Raw genomic sequence first — 9,129 nt, 5'->3', positions numbered from 1 at the left:
GTCACTTTTCCCAGAAAGTAGTGGGGCTGCAGGCAATGCCACAGGAGGGCTGTCACACAGATACAGTGGCGGATATGAACAGACGCTTCACAAGACAAGTCACGGTTGTACTACTGGGTTGGCCAAAAGTTTGTTCAGGGTTTTCTGCAAGATGTGACAGAAAAAATCCAAGCGAACTTTTTGGCCAACCCCATAGTTTGGGAATCTAGCCATGCTGTTGAGATGCCAGCCAAGTGGGGTTTCACTCCTCCCCCACCACCACCCACAAACCCCCAGTTATTTCCGACATTTCTCACCACATAATCTGAACTCAGATGTCGTCAGTGGGGCTAAGCCTGGATGGGGCGTCTCGTGTTTCCAGGTAAATCGGCGCATTAAGATGCTGGTCCGTGGCTGGGGGCACAGGACAATAAAGACTCCCCAGCCAAGCCGCTGTTGCATAAGGGCCAAAGGATGGCTTCCCTCTATCAGGAAATGAGCCCCTTCAGTCACAACACAAAGTCTATGAAGCCCAGGGCGCTTCCAGGTGTGAAAACCCCTTTGTATGATGTGTGTGTGTGTGTGTGTGTGTTTGGGTGGGGGCGGTGATCTCTAAGACTTGTTTCAGAAGCAGGAGGAGAGCCAGGAGGAGAAGCAAAGGAAACCAGGGATTAAGATAACCCTCTGCAGGGCGGCCCATCTCTCCTGTGATACTTCCTGCCGAGCACACACCTGGGTTCCGACCTGGCCCTGGGCGTCTCTTCCCACGACAGCATCAGCCTCAAATCTCCCAGCACTCACAGCCCACCTGGGCGCTGGGCTTGAGGAAGCATGGAGAGGAGGCCGCAGGGGTCAGAAGAGTCTGGATCACCTCGCACCCTCAAAGCTGGGAGCCAACAGCAGGTGAGCAGAGCAGTGACCCCAGGTCGCCCTTGAGGCAGCCATTGGCTGCTCTCGAGCCTCAGTTTCCTCCTCTGTACAGTGGGGCCAATTTAAAGCAGTGGGTCTCACCGAAGTGACTTGCCCACCAAGGGGCACTTGGTGCTATCGGGACACTTTTGGGGGTCACACTGAGTTTTTGTTGTTGCTGTTCAGTTCCTAAGTCGTGTTCGACTCTTTGCAGCCTCATTGACTGTGGTACATCAGGCTTCCCTGTCCTCCACTATCTCCCGGGGCTTGCTCAAACTCATGTCCATTGAGTCGGTGATGCCATCCAACCATCTCATCCTCAGTCGCCCCCTTCTTCTCCTGCCCTCAATCTTTCCCAGCATCAGGGTCTTTTCCAATGAGTCGGCTCTTCCCATCATGTGGCCAAAGTATTAGAGCTTCAGCTTCAGCATCAGTCCTTCCAATGAATATTCATGGTTGATTTCCTTTAGGATGGACTGGTTTGATCTCCTTGCTGTCCAAGCAAGCACCCTGAGCATTGCCTTAGCTCTGCTGGCCCTGGGTTCACGGGCGCCTCCTTGGCCAAGTCACACCGAGGCTGCACCCAGCCGACATTTACTGGGCTGTCCTCCCCTGTCACTGCCGCCCACCCCTCCCTGGCCCTGCCAGCTGACAGCAGGGTCTGCAATGGGGAGCTGGGCGCCCCGAGACCAATGTTCCCCCTTCCAGGACCGAGCTCCCCTTACTCCAGGAGTTATAACAACTCCAGCCTTGACACGGGTCCCTGACCGTGTTGGGGCCAGGGAGGGGAACAACAGGGAGACACAGGAGAGGAGCACCCCAGTGTAAATTCAGGAACACCAACCCTGGTCCTTCATGCGATCTCAACCAAGGAGAACGTGAAACGGGAGATGCACGTGCTTTTCCCACCGTGAACGTCAGACACGGGGGTCCCAGCAGGACTCCTGCCCATGGACCAGAGGCCGAGAGTCTGCTCCCAGCTCTCGTCTCCTATTACCGACCGGGGTTCTTGGCCTCCTTCACCAATAGAAATTGATCAGAGGCCAGACAAGAAATTCAGGCAAGGTTTTATCGGGGATCCTGCTGCTGCAGAGGGGAGCGAGAACAAGTAACAGGTTCCCTGGCTCCCTCCCCTGGGGCTGGCAGGGACTAACTGGTTCCTTACAGGGGGCGAGGGTAGGGGTGTGTCCAGGGGTCCGGCCAGGTGGGGCACAGTGGCTTAGGTGGTCTGCCCACCCTTTGGTGGCTCTGTGTGCAGGGGGCATGCTCAGTACCCTGTTTTTGCTCCCGAACATCAGCTTTTGCTCTTGGCTCTTTGGAAGTGGCAACTGGGTTTTCGTCTTTATTTATTTTTGGCTGTGCTGGGTCTTCGTTGCTGCCCAGGGGTTTCTCTTGGTTGCAGCAAGTGGGGGCTACTCTTCCTTGCAGCATGTGGGCCTCCCTTGCTGTGGAGCAGGGGCTCTGGGGCGCACGGGCTTCAGCAGTTGCAGCCCCCAGGCTCCAGAGTAGCACAGGTGCAATAGCTGTGATGTATGGGCTTAGTCGCTCCACAGCATGTGGGATCTTCCTGGATCAGGGATTGAACACTTGTCTCCTGCATTGGCAGGTGGATTCTTTACCACTGAGCCTCCAGGGAAGCCCCATTTTTGGTCTTTTTGTGTCTTGTTGTCCATGCACAGGCATGCACAAGGCTGTTTTTAGTCTCCTATAGTTAGCTTGAGCTTTGTTGCTCCAGGAGATGTTTGTCCAGGAGCAAGCACCACAGAGCATGGTCCCAGGTCCCGGCCTATCTGAGCCCCATCCTCAAGATGGAGGCCTGCCCCCAGGCCAGCTCCTGCTGGAGGCCGCGTGTCACCACTAAGAGGCTGCAATGGACAGAAGTCTTGAGCTCCACCAGGCCCCATCCCAGAGCGATCCCATCTTTATCGGCAACAAAAACTGCAGAAAGCCTTGGCCAGGGCGCGGAGCCAGCCAGCCCCCGGTCATCCTGGGGCCATTTCCGAGGAGGGGACATGTTGGCCGAGCCAACCTGGGTTCCAAGATGTTTCTGTGGGCAACGGGTTCCCAGGTTCTAGGCCCAGCCTCAACAGATCTTGCCATGTCCCTCCTAGATCCCGGCCCACGAACCCAGACAGTGCAGAAAACACACCACTCAAGTCCTGGCTGGTCTTAGACACCGAGCCTTGACTCTGATGGTCATCATCCAACTGGGTTTTGTTATAATTGACAATAGGCCCTGGGTAGATGGCTCTAAGTTCATTCCTTCACGCTACAAACATTTACTGAGCGCCTGCTGTATACCAGACACTGTGCTCAAGGACGGTGTGATCGCCAAATCCGTCAGCCACTTGGCCAGGCTACCGACCCCTGTGAGGACCTTTGTGGAGAGGCGATGCCATATTTAAAAGTCTGACTCACACACAGGCATCTCTGTGTGAACTTCTCCTGGATATACGAGGCCACATTTTGTGGGAAGAGACACAAAATATAAGAAATCCTTGGGCAGGAGGAGCTTACCCTATTGGGGAGACAGCACACTCACCCTGGAAAAAAAAAAAAAGTGTGCCAACCCTCCTTGGATAAATCATTCCCAGGTGCCTGTGTGGAGGAGTTCACAACTGCCCTCACGGAGAGGATGGACCTAGAGAAGCAATGTGCTTCAGGTTCAGCTCCCAGCTCTGCTGCTCTCCAGCCCAGACACATAAAGCAGTCCCCTTAAACTCACTTTCTCCATCTGAGAAATGGGGCCAGTAACCCCTTGACGGTGAAGGGAGTTGGTGGACTATGGCAAAGAGGTGGCTGAGCTCAGCACACGGATGAGAAAGGTGCCCCAGGTATCATGGGAAGGAGGGTGGAGCTGCTCCGGGGTCCGCGGAGGCAGCGACTGCCCCAGGCTGCAAAGTAAGGACGAGTCCCAGCCATCACGTCTTCTGAGCAGTGGGCAGGATTCTGGCCTTGGGTCCCCCGGAAGAGGCCACCCCCCAGTCCAGAAGATAAACAGGCTCGGCAGAGGTTGGCACCAGCACTGCCAGCCCCAGGGTGGCCCAAGGGCTTTTGATCCAGTAGTTAAGGTGGCAGAGCAGCCTCAGCCAACACCTGCCCATGTGGAAAAGAAAGCAGGACAGGCGAGGCCAGCTGCTAGGTGGCCATGTGAGGTGGGCATGGGGAGGCACCAAAGACAAAGGTCAGCTTAGGCAAAGTCAAAACAGGTCACAGTCCTAAACGCAGGACATCTAGAAGAAAACAGAAACTCTTTGTGACTTTCGGCAAAAAATTCTTAAGATGCAAGAAAAAAAAAGCTCATTTAAAAATTATACACTGGACTTCATAGAAACAAAAATTTCTGATCTTCCAAAGACACTGTTAATAAAATGTAAAAAGCCACAGTCTGGGAGGAAATATTTGAAAAACACATGTCTGATAAAGGTCTATGTCCAGAATGCAGAAAGAATATTACTGCTCAATGATGAGACAAAACAGCCTAAATTTTTTACTGCGAAAAATTTGAACAGACTCTTCACCAGAAAAGCAGGACTGCAAGGAATCAAACCAGTCCATCCTAAAGGAAGTCAACCCTGAATATTCATTGGAAGAATTGTTGCTGAAGATGAAGCTCCAATACTTTGGCCACCTGATTCGGAGAGCCAATTCATTGCAAAAGATCCTGATGCTGGGAAAGATTCAAGGCAAAAGAAAGGGGTGATACAAGATGGGGTGGTTAGATAGCATCTCCACCTCAATAAACAGGAGTCTGAGCAAACTCTGGGAGATGGTGGAAGACAAAGGAGCCTAGCGTGCTATAGTCCATGGAGTTGCAAGAGTCAGACCCAACTCAGCGACTGAACAACAGCATTTAACATGCATTCCAGCAATCCCACTCTAGTATGCATCCGAGAGAGATGAAAGCATGTCCACACAAAACCTGGATCCGAATCTTTGTAGCTTTACACATATTAGCCATAAATGGAAGCAACTCAAAACCCCATTAGCTGGTGGATGGTAAAGCAAATTGTAGTCCGTTCACACGACTCAGTGTTCATGCTCTAATCACGTAATATTCAGCAATAAGAAAGAACTGGTTGCAAACACACACGTCATCCTGGGTGAATCTCAGATGTGTTAGGCTAAGTGATAAAGCCAGACACGAGAGGCTGCGTGCTGCCTGATCCCACTTAAGCACCTTGGGAAAGGCAAAGCCATAGGGACAAAAACCAGATCTGTGCTTTCCAGGGGCTGGGGTGGGGGAGGTGTTGCCTGCAAAGGACCAGCAAGAAGGACCTCTGGGGGCGACGGGACCTCTGGGGGCGACGGGACCTCTGGGGGTGGCGGGACAGCTCTATGCCTTGATTGCAGTGGTGGTTGAGTACCCTGAATACTTTTATCAAAAGGCATCAACTGTCAAAATTTCCTGCATGGTAATTCTAGCCCGATGACATCCCCTCCAGGAATCATCACCCTCTCACTGAAATTAATAAAGTGGGAAGAAGGGGACGAACATGTCCTGTGTAACAGATACTACAACTGAACTGCAGGGTCCCCTCTGCCCAGGTTTCCAGTGGGCCCTCTGTGCTCTCCATTTTACAGATGAGCAAACTGAGGCCTGGAAAAGTGAAGTTACCTGGCATCCCCTAGCACGGATGCCATGGAGTTGAGATTCAGCCCCCACACACTAGACCTCCAAGGCCATTGTCAGGCTGACCCCAGGAGCAGCTGAGCCTGCTGCCAGCTTCAGCTGCTTTCCAGAAGGAAGCTGCCAGGAACTGACCTGCCCAGGCTCACAAGGAGAGATGAGTCAGAAGGGAACCCAGTCTCACTGATCCATGAACACTCACTCCTCCTCCGACAACCATGAGAACCGTAAAGGCCCCAAGACGTAAGCACAAAGGAGGACTGGGGGATATGAGACACCACACCGAGCAGCGCCCTGCCCTCAGGAAGCTCATGGCTTCACCTGACCCCAAGACCCTGTCTGGTCTAGACCAGAGCACACGGCTGCCCATTTCCTCCTGAGAACCATCTATCAGGCCCCAAAAGTGACGGAGGTCAGCATTGCCCCTGTCCCAAGGGGGCTAAGGTTTAGAGGAGGGAGGGAGGGGACTCAGGACAGCATCCCAGGTCCATCCAGGAGGGATTCGGGAGGGTTGCGGGGGAGGGGAGAAGGCGCTGTGTTTCCAACCTGGAGCATCGGAGCGTCCACACCGCAGTTCGCAGCAGGCAGGAGGTGTCTGTAGGAAGGAGTTAAAACCTTGCACCCAACCCAACCTGATCCACGCTCCTCCGGGCGTCAGGAACCCCTGGCCCTGAGCAGCCAGCCCATGAACACTCAGCTCCGGATTCCTAGCCCTGGGGAAAGCACGTGCAGAACGCCCCACCTAGAGGCAGGAATGCTGTCCTGAGCCTCTGCCATCCAGCAGGTCCAGACATCCGTCCCCGCTCCCTCTGAGTGGCCTCTGCCTGGCCTTCCACCCTGGCCGCACCACCTGCTGCAGCCACCCATGTGGGCCTCCCTCCCTGTGAGGTGAGAATTGAAATCCTGTCCACACCCGAGTCTCTCCAAGCGGCTTCACGGCGATGATGCGTGCAAAACACAGGGATGTGGGACGAGTGCGGCCAGTGCCCCATCCCTGGGGCTCACTGCCCGGACGCCGGTGGCTCTGGGGCTGGCCAGTGTCTCTCCCTGACGGCCAGGCACCCTGCGTCCCAAGACGCCGAGTGGTCCTGGTGTGGGGAACTTTCCGAACCACCCTGGCGGCTGGGACGGTCCTGGGGCCTCGTCCAGCTCATTCTGGGGTCCAACTGGCGTCTGTTTGCTCGGGTCCCACGGCTGGCAGGTTGGGGGACGTCAGATGTGGACACACGGCACCCTGGAGGAAGGGCCATCTAGGTGGGAGAAGCAAGGGCTGGCCTCCCGGGCCTCCGGCGAGGACCCGCGTGATACTGAGCTGACCAAGAGGAGGAAAACCTGCAAAGAAAGGGGCCCCGAGTAGCACACGCTTAGAGGGAGAGTAGCTCTTTCTCGGCCCAGATGGAACGCCCTCCCGGCTCCTCTCCCAGGACCAGGCAGTGGACAAGGCCACAGGCCCCGCCGCCCCGGACTCTGAAACCCATGCTTCTGCGGAAGGAAGACCCCGGGCCATGGTGACGGGGCTCAGATGGCGCCTTACTCGAACTCTGAAGCTGGTACTAACAGATAAGGTGCTAACGTGGGCAGGGAGGCCACACCCCTCCTCGAGGGCACACAGTCGGGAGACAGCCAAGCCAGGGCCAGAAACCAAGATTCTCCCTCTGGGGTCCCACCCACGCTCCACAACCTCACTCCTGCTCCGTGCCCGCCCCTTTGATCCAGGCACCCCATTGCCACTGAGTTCCCAATTCACAGTTCACAGCCCTCAGTTCCCAGAAGAAGGGCAAGTCTTGCGACCTTGAATTAAGACTTTCAAGGGCCTCAGGGACAATTTTGCTTTCAAGGGTTCCTTCTTTCCTTAAAAAATAGTAAGAACAGTTTCTGTTTACAATTTTGTTGGACTAAGAACAAATTAATGTTATACACTATTGCTTTCCCAGTGTTCGGGGCTCAGTGGTCTGACTCTTTGCGATCCCATGACTGTAGCCACCAGGTTCCTCTGTCCACAGGATTTCCCAGGCAAGAATGCTGGAGCGTGTTGCCGTTTCCTCCTCCAGGGGATCTTCCAGACCCAAGGATCAAACCCGTGTCTCTTGCGTCTCGTGCGCCAGCAGATGGATTCTTTACCACTGGCACCACCTGAGTTACTTTTCCAAGGCTGCTGCAATGAATCACTGCAAACCAGAGATTTATTCCCCCACAGTGTGGAAGCCAGAAGTCCGAAATCAAGGTGTCCACAGGGCCTCACTGCCTTTGAAGTCTCTGGGGCGGGGGAATGGGAGGACCCTTCCTGTCTCTTCAGCTTCTGGGGGGTCCAGGCAGCCCCCGCTGTGGTTGCACACCTCCAGTCTGCCTCACTGTGTGTCTGTGTGTTTTCTCCTCTTGTAAGGACACCACCCATTGGATCCGGGCCCACCCTACTGCAGCAGAAGCTGGTCTTCACTCATCACCTCTACAGAGATCCCCGTTTCCACATAACATCTCATTCTGAAGTTCCAGGCAGACACGAATTTTGCAAAAATGCTGTACAACCCAGTACGTATATTTAAACATTTTCTGCAACCTAACGGCTCTTTTTTTTTTTAACTCTGATTTTTTAAAAAGTTGGAATGGTTTCCTGCGTCCGGGCCCTGGGCCCCCTGGAGACATCAGCCTCATACCTGCTGCCTCCCCCAGCTCCCGGCACACAGTAGGTCCCGGGCAAGCCCTTGGCCAGCACCTGGTGTCAGCAGCTGTGCGGCGTCAGGCCCGGCCCTAGCACTCTGTTCTGTTTGACTCTGCCTCCGCCCAGGCACTGGCCGGATAATATTCTCCGGATAATCTGCTCCGTCCCCGGGCGCCTTCCCACTGGCCACCCTGCACAAACAGGCCACCACCCGGCCGGCTCCAGCCTCCTGATAGGAGCGCGGAGGTGAGATTGTCTTGACACTGCTTCAATTTTTCAAATAGCAATCCAGTTACCAAGCACGTTGGCACCTGGGCCCGGCTCCACTGCCACTTGGCAGGACCCGCAAGAGCTGCTGGCAGTGATGGGGCCCCCCAGCACACACACATACACACCCCTCCACCCCGCCCGGCCACCCGCGCCAGCCCGGTGACCGCACGTGGCCAGCCCCGACAGCTGCGCGGCCGCGGTGCCAAGAGGCAGAGCAGGCTCCTCCTGGCCACGGGATCCAGCCGGGTGAGCCTCTTGGCCCGGCCCTCAGCAGGCCGTGAGCAGGGCCTCGCCCCCGACAGGGGCCAGGCTGCGGGATATGGTTTCCCGGCCACCTCGTTTGGCCTGCCCTCAGGTCCATCACCAAAGCCAAATCAACTCAGAAAACATAAAGTAAGAAGCGAGGCCAAGACCCTGAAGGCTGGAAGAAACTTGACCGTCAGAAGGTCCGACCCACCCGCGCTACGGTGGGGGAATCCGAGGCCAGAACCAGGAGCCTGCAGAGCCAGGACTGGAACCAGGACCCCGGCTGTCGGAGAAGACGCCGGCTCAGCGAGCATTTCCTGGAGGGTGGGAGCTGGCTCCGCTGGGGCCAAGTCCCGTCTCTGCTCCTTGCAAGCTCTGCGACTCTGGGCAGGTGGCTTCACCTCTCTGTGCCCTGGTCTGCTCACCCCCAAAGTGG

The sequence above is a fragment of the Ovis canadensis genome, chromosome 21, assembly GCF_042477335.2.
Source record: "Ovis canadensis isolate MfBH-ARS-UI-01 breed Bighorn chromosome 21, ARS-UI_OviCan_v2, whole genome shotgun sequence".
Lineage (NCBI taxonomy): Eukaryota > Metazoa > Chordata > Mammalia > Artiodactyla > Bovidae > Ovis > Ovis canadensis.
Note: the sequence above shows the minus strand (reverse complement) of the source record.